The sequence below is a fragment of the Antechinus flavipes genome, chromosome 2 (genome assembly GCF_016432865.1).
Source record: "Antechinus flavipes isolate AdamAnt ecotype Samford, QLD, Australia chromosome 2, AdamAnt_v2, whole genome shotgun sequence".
NCBI classification, from domain to species: Eukaryota; Metazoa; Chordata; class Mammalia; order Dasyuromorphia; family Dasyuridae; genus Antechinus; species Antechinus flavipes.
In genome coordinates, this window is record NC_067399.1 from 144,007,122 (window position 1) to 144,021,922 (window position 14,801).

Below are 14,801 nucleotides of genomic sequence, written 5' to 3' on the forward strand. Positions count from 1 at the left end.
GGCTGCCCCTCCACATAAATTTTTGAAAGTGGAACAATGATGATTTTGTGTCCAGCAGCCCTGAGGGATGGTTTTGAGTGAATAATTCAGAACAAGAGCTTAACTCTTAACTGACAACCAGAGTTACTATTTGTCCCTCAAAGAAAATTGTGATGTTTTAGTTCAGGAAGATGATTATAACCTTGAGATTCTTCCCTCCTCCCTCCTAGGAGTGAGGAGAACTCCTATATGTACTAGAAAGAACACTGGATTACAAAAAATAGACATACAACAATTATAATAGCACTTGCAGAGTGCTTTAAGGTTTAGAAAAGGCATTACATGTTACCTAATCCTCACAAGAACAAGTGCTATTATCTCCACTTTACAATTCACAAGAACTCTAGTAAGTGCTATTATCCCCGTTTTATAGCTGAGAAAATAGACTGAGAGATGTTAAATGACTGCTCCTGGTCCTCACAGCTAGTTAAGTATTTGAGGTAAGAATTGAAATTAGGTCTTCCTAACTCTAAATCCACTATATTATCTACTGAACTACCACTGAACAGAAGAGACAGATACTAAATATTGGTGGAGAAATAAACTGAAAACACAAAGATTTATTTTTTTTAAAGATGAAACTAAAAGCTAGTACTTTAAAAAGACTCAAAAAATTGGATAAACCTTTAACCAATTCAATTTTTTAAAATAAGATGACTATGACAGAAAATAAATTATTTAGCAAATAAAGTGAAGTCACAATAAAATGAAAGGAAAGAATGATTAGAACCTACTATACATTTACATATACTAACAAAATTATTAACACGAAAGAAATGGAGAAATACTTTCAAAACTGCAAAGTACCAAAACTAACAAAAGACCAAATAGATATCTTAAATAATCCAGTCATAGAAAAGGAAATAGAATTAAGTGTAAAAAAAAAAAAAAAAAAAAAAAAAAAACTACCAAAGTTAATGGGGAAGGGAAGAAGGAGGGAAGTCCTGGCCTGGAGGGATTCATAGACGAGTTCTATCAAACTTTTAAAGAACAGTTAGTAACATGACACAAATATTCTCAAAAAATTGAGAAAGTCCTCTATCAGACCTCTTTTATGAAACAAATATAGCCAATAGTCAATAAATATTTATTAAGTAAGTACTATGTACCGGCCATTGTACTAAGAATTGAAGGTACAAATACCAAAAGAGATATCCCTTATCTTCAAGAATCTTATAATCTAATTGAGGAAGAGGAAAAGAGGACAGAAGAAAGCTGAAAGAAGGTGGAACATGATGGAGAAGGCAAAGAAATTAAATGAGTATATCTGGCTGCAGAATGAAGAGATGTCAGAAAACCTAAACCAGGAAAAGTACAAGAGAACTTTACCAATAACATTAATGAATATCAATTAAAATTCTTTGATTAAGATACTGTCAGATTATTATAATTCATTATGATCAAGTTGGATTTATATAAAGGTTGCAAGTACAAATTCAGCATTAGGAAAAATCATAATATTAATTTTTTAAAGCATGATTATCTCAGTAGAGGAAGAAAATGTTTTTGACATAATATAGTACTGATTTTTTTTAGAGAAAATTAAAATTGCAAAATATTGGCATACAGGCCCTTTTCTAATATTATAAAAGTGTACCAAAAGCAATGCCATATGAGGATATGAAGTTTTGCTAGTAAATAGAAGAGTAAAACAAAAATGCTCACTTTCTGCTTCTATTTAAGATAGTTGCAGAAATGCTAGCAATAGCAATAAGTCAAGAAAAAGAAATTAAAAGCATCAAAACATGAAAACAAGAGATAAAAATTATTACTGCTGATTATATGATTGCATACTTACAAAATTCTATTACATCAGTAAAGAAATCAATGCTATACCAATCAGTTTATCAAAGGGATATTTTAAGAACTTGATATAATAAAATTCATTTAAAGAAACAAAAGATCTAGAGTATTGTGCAAAATAATGAAAAAAGGTGGGAACAAAGAAGAAATGGCACTTCAGTACCTCCAATTATAAAGTAATAGTCATCAAAATCATTTAGTATTAATTAAGAAATGAAGATAGATCATTGGAAAAAGGATTATCAGAAATAGTGGAATTCAGTAGCTCAATATTTGATAAGCTGGGAAACAAATTACATAGGAAAGAACTTTCTATTTGATAAAAACTTATGGGAAAATTGGGAAGCATCCTGGCAAAAATTATCCTTTATATTCTACAAAATTTGAAGTAGAGATTGTATCATTTTAATTAAAAGAAAAGCAGATCATACATCTTTTGTAGCCATGGATAAAGATAGTCTCTACCAAACAAGGGATAGAAGCAATAGATAGAACAGATAAAATGATAGCTTCAGTTACATGATACTGAAAGGTTTCTGCTTGAAGTTGGCCATCACCAGTTTAATTGGAGATAAATTGCTATAATCTTTTTGATAAGATTTTATTAAAAAATTTTGCATCAAGAACCAAATCAGTTCCATTTGTTCAATAATGAATAGAACCAGAATTGATACCCAGCGAAAGAACTCTGGGAAATGAGTGTGAACCATTACATAGAATTTCCAATCCCTCTGTTTTTGTCCGCTTGCATTTGTGATTTGCTTCACAGGTTAATTGTGCATTATTTCAAAGTCCGATTCTTCTTGTGCAGCAAAATAACTGTATGGATATGTATACATATATTGTATTTAACATATACTTTAACATATTTAACATGTATTGGTCATCTGGGGGCGGGGAAGGAGGGAAAAAAATTGAAATAAAAGGTTTTGCAATCGTCAATCCTGAAAAATACTCATGCATATATCTTGTAAATAAAAAGCTATAATAATAAAAAAAAATTTTGCATCAATATTCATTAGGGAATTTGATCCACAATTTTCTTTCTCTCTTTTGGCTCTTTCTGATTTAAATGTCAGCACATACTTATGTCATAAATGGAATTTGATCAGACTCCTTAATCCATTTTTCCAAATAGTTTATCTGGTATTTGAATTAATTTTTCTTTAAATGTTGGTAGAAATCACTTGTAAATCAATCTGACTCTAGAGATTTTTTTCTTAGGGAGTTCAATTATGGTTTTTGTTCAGTTTCTACTCTCTTCCCCCACCCCACAATGGAATTATTTAAGTATGTTATTTCCTCTTCTCTTAATCTGGAAAATTTATATTTTTGTAAATATTCATTTTGCTTAAATAGTCATATTTATCAGCATACAATTGGGCAAAATAATTCCTAATTACTGCTCTTCCTCTTCATTTGGTAGTAAATTCATCCTTTTCATTTTTAATATTGATAATTTGTTTTTTTAAGATCAAATTAGCCAAAGGTTTATCTATTTTAATATTTTTTTCATAATACCTGCTCTTAGTTTTATTTATTCAGTTTATTTTCTTGCTTTCAATTTCATTAATTTCTCCTTTGATTTTCGAAATTTGGTGTGAATTGAGAATTTCTAATTTGTTCTTTTTCTAGCTTTTAAAAAAATTGATGCCCAAATCATTGATCTGTTTTTTCTCTATTTTACTCATGTAAGCATTTGAAGATATAAAATTTCCCCTAAGTACTGATTTGGTTGCATTCTATAAATTTGGGTATGTTGTGTCATTATTGCCATTCTCTTTGATGAAATTATTTGTTTCTGTGATTTGTTGTTTGACTCAGTCATTCTTTAGAATTAGATTATTTAGTTTCCAATTAATTTTTAATCTATCTTTCCATGACCTTTTATTACATGTAATTATTATTGCATCATGATCTGAAAAAGATACATTTAATATTTCTGCCTTTATGCATTTGGATGTGAGCTTTTTATGATTTAATGCATGGTTAACTTTTGTGTAGGTGCTATGTGCCACTGACAAAAAGATGTTTTACTTTCTATCATCATTCAATTTTCTCCAGAACTCTGTCATATCTAACTTCTAGTCACCTCCTTAACTTCCTTCTTGTTTATTCTGTGATTAGATTTATCTAGTTCTGAGAGGGAGAGATTGCAGTCCCCCACTAGTAGAGTTTTGTTTTCTATTTCTTCCTGAAACTCATTTAACTTCTCCTATAAGAATTTGGATGTTCTACCACTTGATGCATGGTGCATTTAGTACTGATATTACTTTGTCTATGGTACCTTTTAGCAAGATGTAGTTCCCTTCCTTTTCTCTTTTAATTAGATCTATTTTTGCTTTTCCTTTGTTTGAGATCAGGTTTGCTATCGCTGTTTGTTTGTTTTTTTACTTCAGCTGAAGCATAATATATTCTGCTCCAGCCTTTTACCTTACTCTATATGTGTCTCTTAGCTTCAAATAGGTTTCTTGTAGACAACATATTATAGGATTCTGGTTTTTAATTTTAATGCATGAGTCTTGTATTTGAAGATCAAATTTTTTTGCTCCGGTCTTTTCATCAGGAAAATTTGAAAATTCCCTATTTCATTCAATGTCCATCTTTTGCCCTGCTCAGTTTTGCTGGATAGTTGATTCTTAGTTATAATCCAATTTCTTTGCCTTCCAGAATATCATATTCCAAGGCCTCTGATCCTTTAATTTAGAAACTGATAAGTCCTGTGTAATCCTGACTATGGCTTCTTGATGTTTGAATTGTTTCTTTCTGACTCCTTGCAGTATTTTCTCCTTGCCTTGATACTTCTGGAATTTGCCTACAATATTTCTTGGAGTTTTCCTTTTGAGGTCTCTTTCAGCAGAGATTGATGGATTTTTTCAATGATTTTTGTTGTCTGAATCTAGGATATCAGTGTAGTTTTCCTGGGTAATTTCCAGGCAATTTTTCAAATCAGGGCTTTCAGATATTCTAATAATTCTTAATTTGTGTCTCTTGGATCTATTTTCCAGGTCATTCGTTTTTCCAATGAGGTATTTTACATTTTCTTCTTTTTTTTAATCGTGTTTGCCGATTTTGTAATGTCTCATAATATCATTAACTTCTACTTCCCCAATTCTAATTTTTAAGGAATTATTTTCTTCATTTGGCTTTTATGCTTCCTTTTCTATTAAATCAATACTACTTTTAAAGAATTTGTTTTTTTCAGTGGATTTCTTTTTTACATTTTGCCAATTTTTTTAAAAGCAATTTTTTTTTTTAGTCAATTTAGTTAATTCCTTTTCTGAGCTATTCTTTTTTTTTTCAGAGTTTCTTTGCATAACTCATTTCTTTTCCAATTTTTCTCCTCTCCTACATGCTTTTAAAAATCCTTTTGAGCTCTTTCAAGAGGATTTTTTTGGACTTGACACCAATTCATATTTCCCTTTGAGGCTTTGCATGAAGGCATTTTGATACTGTTGTCATCTTCTGAGTTTGTGTTTGGATTCCTGTTGCCAAAGTAGGTTTCTATGATCAGGGCTCTTTTTTGTTTGGGGCTCATTTTTTTAAAAATTGAGCTTTACTCCTGGGGAACAGGGAGCACTGTCTCAAGCTTCTTGCATTGAGGACCAGGGGTTTGGTCAATGGCTTTCTGCACCAGGGCTTCTGGTACTTGTGGCTTACCCACTGTGCTAGGGTAGCCCAACCTGATTGCCCTGTGTTAGTCCTGGGTTCCAGGGCTGACAGTTTGTCTGTTGCACTGGGGTTGGAGGCCTCACAGCTGCCTTACTGTATCACTGGCTTGCTGAGCCAGGATCTTGGGGCCTCAGGTGCTGATCTTGATGTAGCTAAGAGCCTTCTACTTGCTCGCCCAGATACTGCCTGCATTGGATTCCACTCCCCTTTTACCCAAGTGAGATGGAGTTCCTGAAGTCCTTCTAAATTATCTTGAGGTGAAAATTGTTTCACTATCTTTTTGTGAATTCTGTCACTCCAGAATTCTTTTACTGGCTTGACTTAATGTTGTTTCTGAGAGACACTGAGGAGAACTCAGGCACTTTCTTGGTTTTTCTCTGCCATCTTGGCACCCTAAAACTTTTTTTTAAAGAGTCACAAACTAGGAGTCAAAAGACCTAGATTATAATGACTTTTCATAAATCACTTAGTCTTCTGAAAATAAGAATAATAAGCTGTCACATTTATATTACAGAGTAGTTATTAGCATAACAAGGTAATATGCTGAAAGCATACTACAAACGTGAAAATCATTGCCCATTTTGTGATCTACATGTAGCCTATTCAGTCACTTATTATTACTTATTATTATTATATATTACTATTATATTACTTATTATATATACTATATATTATTATATTACTTAGAAACATTTCAGTGCTATATTGGAAACCCTATACAATTTACCTTCTTATATATCATACATATATTGCTGCTTCCTTATGTACCTTCTCACTGTGTCAGTAGGTTTTGGCTATCCTTAGGAAGCAAGAGAAGTATCAAACAGGGTTTCATAAACCATAGAGGCAGAAAAAGTGCCAGATTTAAAGATAAAGAGCTCGGATAGCCTAATGGCTAGAGCCTGAAGTCGGGAAGAACTGAGTTCAAATCTGGCTTTGAATAGTTACTGTGTCATGCTGGGCAAATCATTTAACCTCTATTTCCCTTATTTTCCTCATTCCTATAAAATGGAATTAATATTAGCGCTTATCTCCCTAGGTGGTTGTGGAGATGAAACAAGATAAGTGATGAATGGATCTTTGCAAATATTTCGAACAGCAGTTTGGAACTCTATTAGAAAAGTAACTGAACCAGCAATACCATTGCTACTTCAATATCCCAAAGAAATTTTTAAAAAAAGAAATAGAAAACCATCTATTTGTACACAAATATTATAGCATCTCTTTTTTGTGGTGGCTAAGAATTGCAAATAATAGAGGGGATGTCCATCAATTGGGGAATGGCTAAAAAAGCTACAGTACATAATTGTGATGGAATATTCTTGTGTTTTGAGAAATGACAAGCAGGATGGTTCAGAAAAACCTGAGGAAAAACTTATATGAACTGATGCAAAGTAAAATGAACAGTTGTTTACGGTAACAGCAGCATTGTACAATGAAGAATTTTGAATTCTCTTCCTTACCCTTCCCTCACTTCCCCTTCCTTCCTCTCCCCTTCTCTCTCCTCTCTTCTCCCCTTCCCTTCCCTTTCATTTTTTTCCCTTCTTCCCTTTCTTTCCTTCTTTTCTCTTTTTTTCCCCTCTCCTCTCCTCCCCTTCTTTTATATCAGAAAAAGTGCTGATAGAAATATTTTTATATAGAGATTTTCATTGTCATTGACCTAAATTACATTTTTAAAAAACTGTCATTTTCAAATAGATTATCCTAATGGAATACAACCTAGAAAATTAAAAAGTATAGTTAAGCAAAACTTGTCATTTTGACTTTTGTCCCTTGGTACATGCTTCATTCCCCACCAGTTGTCTATTACCTTTCTGCCATAGATGTTTCATCATAGGTTCTCTAGAGTAAAGTGCCACTGTACTAATCTGAGTTCTAATATTTTTGTGGTAGTTTTCCTTTATGCTATTGTGATCACTATGATTATTGTTTTCTTGATACTTCCTTCACTATGCATCAATTCATATAAGCATTCCCAAATTTCTAGTAATTCATATTTCTTACAGAGCAATAATTTATTAATAAACTTCCCTATTGATGGGAACCTTCTGTTTACAAGGTTTTATTTTTCTCTACTGGAAAAGTGCTGACAAAAATATTTTTATATAGAGAGGACTTTCATTGTCATTGATCTTGAATGACATGGTCAGTAGTTGTATTCCAGGACCAAAGGTTATGAACACTTTAGTCATTTTTCTTTTTTTTTTTAAATAATATTTTCTTTTACCTTCTCTTCACTCCCCTCCCCTCCTCTCTTTTCCTTTTCACCCTTTTCCTTCATTTCCTTTTTTCCCTTTCTCCTTCCTTTCTTCCTTCCTTCCTTCCTTCCTTCCCTCCCTCCTTCGTTCCTTTCTTCTTTCATCATCTTGTACAAAATGATTAATGTGGAAATATTTTACAAGATTGCACATGTATAACCTGTATCATATTGCCTTTCATCTTAGGAAGGAGAGAAGGGAAAGAGGAAGAAATAAAATTTGAAACTCAAAAGTTTTTTTTTATGTAAAAAATTGTTTTAACTTGTAATTGGTGGTAAAAGAAAATATCTTTTAAAAAGAAAGAAGTTCATAACCTTTGGCTCTAGAATACAATTACTGACCATGTCATTCAAGGTCAATGACAATGAAAGTCCTCTCTATATAAAAATATTTTTGTCAGCACTTTTTCCAGTAGAGAAAAATAAAACCCTGTAAACAAAAGGTTCCCATCAATAGGGAAGTTTATTAATAAATTATTGCTCTGTAAGAAATATGGATTACTAGAAACTTGGGAATGCTTATATGAATTGATGCATAGTGAAGGAAGTATCAAGAAAACAATAATCATAGTGATCACAATAGCATAAAGGAAAACTACCACAAAAATATTAGAACTCAGATTAGTACAGTGGCACTTTACTCTAGCGAACCTATGATGAAACATCTATGGCAGAAAGGTAATAGACAACTGGTGGGGAATGAAGCATGTACCAAGGGACAAAAGTCAAAATGACAGTTTTGCTTAACTATACTTTTTAATTTTCTAGGTTGTATTCCATTAGGATAATCTATTTGAAAATGACAGTTTTTTTAAAGCATCAATAAAACATTTTTAAAAGAATATAAAGCATACAAAGAAAAATCTCTTAAGTTAGTATGGTATACTAAGAAAAGTGTTGGATTTGAAGTTAAGATGGTTTAAATCCCATCTCAAATATTCATTAGCTATATGATGGGAGACTAATCACTTCACTTCTCTCAGAATCAATTTTTTCATCAATAAAATTTGAGTATTCTTGAGGTACTCATTTCAAATATTGTAATAGAGAAAACACCTTGTTAATATTAACTATGCCTTCTGGATAGAGAAATTATAGAAGGTCATAAGAAAGAGATGACATTTGACCTAGGTCCTGGAATACAGAGCTGAATTTCAACTAAGATTAAGGTGAGCTTTGGAGAGAGGAAGGGAGAAGTTAGTGAGGAAGAAAAACATTCCATGCATACAGAATGATTTGAGGAGGTCTGTAAGTAGAAAAGCATAAGGTGGGAGTGGGGAGAAAGGATTCTCATTATAGGAAATATTGAGTAGGGTGGTTTGATTGACAGTTCATTCACTTAATTGCATAGCTCAAGAGCAGAACACACCCATATGATCTGACTTCCAGTGTAGTATTCTTGCTTCTTTTTGATTTTGTTCAGACAAATTCAACTATGCTTATTGTTTGAAGAGCACTGTCCTAGGTGCTGAGGGAGTTAGAATGTTTAAACAAGAACATTTTATAGAGGTTATAGTCTAATTGGATGCTATGAAGCATATACAAATAGTTTTAACAAATAATAAAAAAGGTAGGGCAAAGTAGCATATACTTTGAAGGTAGGATTATTACTGAGGAGATCAGAAGAGGCTTCCTGGAAGAGAAAATACAAGCTAGATTTAAATATGTAAGTATATATTTATACATCTGTATACACATATGTGCATATATACCTTATGCACATATAATCTCAAAAGAGACTAAACTCAAACTAAAACAAGATTCAAACAATAAACATTTATGAAGAACAATGCACTAAGTACATTGGACTTATTAAAGTAATTATGAATAAGATTAGTCAGAGAGTCAGTAAGCATTTATTAAGTGCCTACTGTGTGCCAGGCATTGATAAGTGCTGGGGATACAAAGAAACACAAACAACATTCTTTGCCCTTAAGGAGCTCAATCTAATGAAGGAAACAATATACCAACAAGCTACATACAGGAGAAATAGGAAACAATCAAGGCATTGTGCTAAATATTTTGAATTCAAAGATAACAATGCAAGTTTTTTTCTGAAGAGAAATAACAGGGATGTGGATAAATATAGTATGAGAGAGGCTAGCAAATTGTATAAAAAACATTGGTGTGATGGACAGCATCCAGAGAACAACCATAATGGTGAAATACCTTGAGTCCATACCATATTAGGATTGATTAATAGAACTGGTTTAGCCCGAGGAAGAGGAGGCTTGGGGAAAGGAAGAAAAAAGGGAGGGGAAACCATGATAAATGTCAAATACTTGAAAGGCTGTCACATGGAAGAGGAATTAGACTTAATCTGCTTAGCTTCATGATGCCAGAAGACTGATGATAAAGAATGTTATCCCCTTCCTAAGAAGAAGGTGGTGTTTTAATGTGCAAAATGCAACACATTTTTTGACATAGCCAACATGCGAATTTGTTATTTTTGACTATGCATATTTGTTACAAGGATTTTGCTTTCCTCCTCCTACTGATGATCCATGGGTGGGGCTGAAAGAACATAAACTTTAATTTTTTTTTTTTTTTTAATGAATTGGAGTAGGGGATGACCCAAGGCAGAATGTTACTGCAATAGTCAAGACAAGAGATAACTGAGAAACTTAACTATGGCAGTGATTCTATGAAAGTAAAAAGAATATAAATATAAATGTTCTGAAGGTAGAAGTGACAATATTTGACAGGTGATTGAATTTGTAAAGTGATTGAGAGTGAGAAATCAAGAACATTAAAGTCTTAAGCCTAGGTTACTGGGAAGATGATCCTTAACAGTAATAGGGAAATTTGGAAGAATCAAGGTTTTTTTTGGAGGGTATATGAACTCTGTTTTGCACATGTCCAGTGTAGATACTCACAGGACATAGCTGACAATGTCCAAAGACAGTTGGAGATGCAAGACTGGAAGTCAGAAAAGAAACTAGGACTGAAAATATGTGGGATTCATTTTCAAAGATAGAATAAGTAAGCTGAGGTGTTCACTAAATGAGAGGGTATAGATGAGAAAATAAAGACCAAGGGAATGCTCAATTAAGAGTAATGACAAAGATAACAATCAGGCAATGAAGACTGATAAAATGGGGTCAGATGGGATAGTCAAGAGTGATCGGTGCCATGAAATCCAGACAGGAGAACATCCAGTAGAAGATGGTCAAGAGTGTTAAAGGCTCCAAAATCTCAAGAAGGATGAGGGTCAGAATAATGTTGTCTTAAAAAAGAGAAGATTTAGGGGAAACATGAAAACTGTCCTGAAGGTAATAGAAGACTGAGACATCAAAGCAGCCTCCTATATTTGTTGTGTCTCACATTAGAATATTTTAAAAATAAATAAAAATTAAAGCAAACAACAACAACAACAAGCAAGCAAACAAAAAGAATATGAATTCCCTGAGAGCAGGGACTATGTCAGCTTTCCCATTTCCATCATGTACCACAGTGCTTTTGTACATTATTGTTATTCAGTTGATTCAGCCTAGTCTGGCTTCTTGTGATGCCATTTGGGATTTTTTTAGGAAAGATATTGGAGTACTTTGCCATTTCCTTCTCCAGCTCATTTTACACATGAAGAAATTGAGGCAAATAGGATTAAATGACATGCTTAGAGTCACATATCTAGTAAGTATATGAAATTAGATTTGTACTCAGGTCTTCCTGATTTCAAGCCTGGTGCTTTATCCACTGTACCACCCAATTGCCCACATTATACATAGTAAACACTTAATAAATGTTGTTTCACTCATTCACCAAGAAGACATTCTTTTGGGCCCAGAGGCCAGAACTAGAAACTATGAATAGAAGTTGAAAAGAAAAAAATTTCAGTTTTATATCAGGAACAAGTTTGTAACAATTGGAGCTACCCCAAAATGGAGTGAGCTTTCTCAGGAAGTATGGGTTTACCCTTATAAACAGTCTTCAAATTTTCACTATGACCATTTGACTGGTAAATGTAGCTATTGTCAGCCAGGTGGGTGGTACAGGACCTGGAGTTCATACCCGAAGTCAGGAAGATCTGAATTCAAAAATGGCCTTAGACACTTACTAGCTATGTGATTTTGGGCAAATCATTTAACCTCAGTTTCCTAAAATGAGGATAATAATGGCACCTACTTCCCATGGTTGTTGTGACCATAAAATTAGATAATAACTATAAATGCTAGCTATTACTATTATAATACTTAACCTCTGATGTGAACTTGTTTTTTAAAATATTTATGTAATTACAATTCAATATAATTAATTTCTATATATTTTATTTTATCCATTTAAAACATGATTCTAGAAGAGTTCCAGAGACTTCACTGAATTGCCTAAGGGGTTCATGATTAAGAATCATTGTTATGGAGGGAATTCTTCTAGTGTGGATTGCATTGAATAGCCTCTAAGTTCCCCTCTAATTCAGAGATTCTATAATTCTGAAAATCATTGAACTAATTTTATTGCTTCACTCAGATTTGAAATTGCTTTTTAAAAAGAAAGCTGCATTTAACTATTTGAAGAATTAAAAAATAATGGTAGCTATAAAGAAAGTAGGAAACACTCAAAACTAGTGCTTTTGATCATCTTCTTTTCCTTTCTTTCTTGACTCTATAGTCTACTACATCCCCTAAGAGGCAAAAAATCATTTAAAGAAACCTTGAAAGAAGTTTCTAAAGAACAGCCTGCAACAAGTCTGTGGAAGCCAGGAAAGGAAGAGATAGTGGTTAGGGGGAGTTCTTGGACTCATATGGATCTCAAGCTCCCAAGCTTCTTTAATAGCCACTCATTTCCCAGTTACCTCTTTTAAATTACTTGCCCAGACTTTGGGTCCTTTCTAAAGATCAGGATACGATGATGCTAAGGAATGACATACAAGGTTACTGACTGAGGTAGGCTGAGTAAGCAAAGTCTGATGGACAAAGCTTTGAAAAGTGGCTCCTGGGCAGGGCAGCTAGGTGACCCAGTAAAGATAGAGCAGAAGGACCTGAGTTCAAAATAGTCCTCAGACACTTATGAGCTGTGTGACTATGGGCAAGTCACTTAAATCCAGTTGCCTTTAAAAAGAAAGAAAGAAAGAAAGAAAGAAAGAAAGAAAGAAAGAAAGAAGAAAAAAGAAAGAAAGAAAGAAAGAAAGAAAGAAAGAAAGAAAGGAAGGAAGGAAGGAAGGAAGGAAGGAAGGAAGGAAGGAAGGAAGGAAGGAAGAAAGAAAGAAAGAAAGAAAGAAAGAAAGAAAGAAAGAAAGAAAGAAAGAAAGAAAGAAAGAAAGAATGGGGTCTTGAGAAGAGCTGGTACTGAAGAATATTCTGGATTCTGAGGCAAGATCACATATGTGATCTTGGGTTAATAGTTCAATATCCTCACTGGTGTCCAGTCTCTTCAGTTGTGAAATGGAAGGGCTATTGCCTAGTTCAGACCCTCATCACCTCTCCTCAAGACTCCTGGGATGTTAATAATTGAATCTTTGCTCATTCCAAATCAATCTCCACTCAACTATCAAAGTGACTTTTCTAAAACTTAGGTTTGACCATGTCACTTCTTCCCTCCATTATACACATTACACACATATCCAATAAATTCCACTGCCACCCTATTCTCTCCAGATTCAAATATAAAGCCCTCTCTTTTACATTTAAGCTCTTCATAACCTAACTCCTTCCTATCTCTCCTTTATATCACCCTAGACACTCTATAGTGGCCTATTTTCTTGTTCCTCCTACACGATATACCATCTCTTCTTGCTTTACTTTGCTGGAATTGCCCTTCATGCCTAGAAGGATCTTCAGCCCTTCTATCCTTCCCTTCTCTGGATTACTGGAGGACTCACCTTCTGCAGGATGCCTTTTCTGGTTAGCTACTGGTACCTTCCCCTATCCAATGACCTTTTATCCATTCTTTATTTATTTCTGAAATAACTAGTTAGATAGATAGACAGATAGAGATGTAGATATAGTCTCCTTCATAGGAAATATCTAGTTGTTTACATGTCTCCTCCTTATGGACAGAATTGATTTTACTTTCTTCCTATTCCTATCACCTAGCACTGTGATGAGGACCTTAAGATGTCTTCAGTTCTAAAATCCAAAGATTCAGTAACACTCCATTTTCTGAACTTGAAATTTTGGAGCTAACCAGTAAAGTCTCTGTTATAAAGGAGTGGAGGGATAAAATAAATTATCTTCTGCATTCTCTTACTCATAAGTTCCTAAGAAAGTAGGGAAGCCAAAGGATTTATTTCTCCATGAAGTGTACAATGTAGAACACTGCCAGACAATAGCACACCCATGATGGGGAACCTTGAAAAGAGTAGCTTGGATCAAAAAAAAAACCAATGCACTAAGGAACTCTATAACTCAGATTTATAGCTGAAGTTTGACTATGATAGGTTCTGTTTGCTGCAATTATCTTTATTTAAATATCTTTTTAATTTAATGCCTTTTATTTAAATACCTTTATGACAACATTGGTCATTATATTGTATGCTATTAAAAGAGAATTTCTGTTGGAAATCTTTAAATGACAGACCTCTAAGATGACTTAGACAAGAGACTAATCAGCCTCTGTTTTCAGGAGACTTTTGTTGTTGTTTGTTGTTTTGTTGCTCTTGCAATCGTTCAATCATGTCTAACTCTCCTTGTCTACGTGGACCACAGAACAGGAGGCCCTTCCATCCCTCAATATATCCTAAAATCTGATGAAGTTCATGTTCTTTGTTTCCATGATATTATCTCTCCATCTCATCCTTTACCATTCCCTTTTCCTTTTGCCTTCTATCTTTACCAACATCAAGATCTTTTCCAAACGGGATTCCTATTCAGCTCCTCTTGAGCATGAATTTTTAATGGCATACAAAGTTATAAATCAAACGGTGTAGCTTTATACATTCAATCCAAAAAACATTTTAGCTAATAAAATATATGTTATATACATTTTAGTAGCACATACATATTTATTGATAAGTATGTATATTTAAGTATAAACATTTATTTGTGTAATAAATATAATATATATGTATATATATACACATATTTACCTTGAA